The sequence below is a fragment of the Limulus polyphemus genome, unplaced genomic scaffold (assembly GCF_000517525.1).
Source record: "Limulus polyphemus unplaced genomic scaffold, Limulus_polyphemus-2.1.2 Scaffold8128, whole genome shotgun sequence".
Lineage (NCBI taxonomy): Eukaryota > Metazoa > Arthropoda > Merostomata > Xiphosura > Limulidae > Limulus > Limulus polyphemus.
Genome location: NW_013673738.1, coordinates 1 through 946, shown reverse-complemented (window position 1 = coordinate 946; position 946 = coordinate 1). Strand labels below are relative to the sequence as shown.

Genomic DNA, 946 nt, shown 5'->3' with positions numbered 1-946 from the left:
GAACTGGTAAGGATATTTTGTTATGTAAATAAAGGTTCTAAATATACTAATTAAGTGAGCCATGAACACCTAGTCATATTGAAAGTTTCTAAATATACTAATTAAGTGAGTTATGAACACCTGGTTATGTTGAAAGGTTCTAAATATACTAATTAAGTGAGTTATTGACACCTGGTCATATTGAAAGGTTCTAAATATACTAATTAAGTGAGTTATGAACACCTAGTCAAAATGAAAGGTTCTAAATATACTAATTAAGTGACTTATGATCACCTGGTCATATTGGAAGGTTCTAAATATACTAATTAAGTGAGTTATTGACACCTGGTCATATTGAAAGGTTCTAAATATACTAATTAAGTGAGTCATGAACATCTAGTCATATTGGAAGGTTCTAAATTATTTTGTACTATTGGTATTGATATAATTATGGGGAAAAGAATCACAGCTCTTTTGACATATGATAATAATCTGTGTGCTGGTGACAAGATCATATAATACAGATGATAATGTAAGCAATGATTACTGTATGTATATTCAGGTTTGATGATAAGTTTCAGGTACCTGGTGATGACATAAGCTTGAAATTTGTAATAAAGTTTGTTTCACTACCTATTCAAACAAATTACAATTTTTATTTCCTGAATTTACATTATTTTCTAAACCACATTATGTAAGTGAACAAATTCACTTACATAACAAAATATCCTTACCAGTTCTTCGATAACTTGATTTATTTACATAACAAAATATCCTTACCAGTTCTTTGATAACTGGAGGTTCTAAATATACTAATTAAGTGACTTATGAACACCTGGTCATATTGGAAGGTTCTAAATATACTAATTAAGTGAGTTATGAACACCTGGTTATGTTGAAAGGTTCTAAATATACTAATTAAGTGACTTATGGACACCTGGTCATAATGAAATTCAATATGACCAGG

The 946-nt window shown here is 29.1% G+C and overlaps 1 long non-coding RNA gene across 1 annotated transcript in view; it reads right to left on the bottom strand.

Moving 5' to 3' along the window:
- LOC111083084 overlaps positions 1–776 on the bottom strand; it is a 4,590-nt gene extending 3,814 nt beyond the window's left edge. Inside the window, exon 1 of the long non-coding RNA XR_002608789.1 lies at positions 760–776. This is a non-coding gene — a long non-coding RNA (uncharacterized LOC111083084). The remainder of the gene's footprint in view (positions 1–759) is intronic.
- Positions 777–946: the final 170 nt, after the last annotated feature.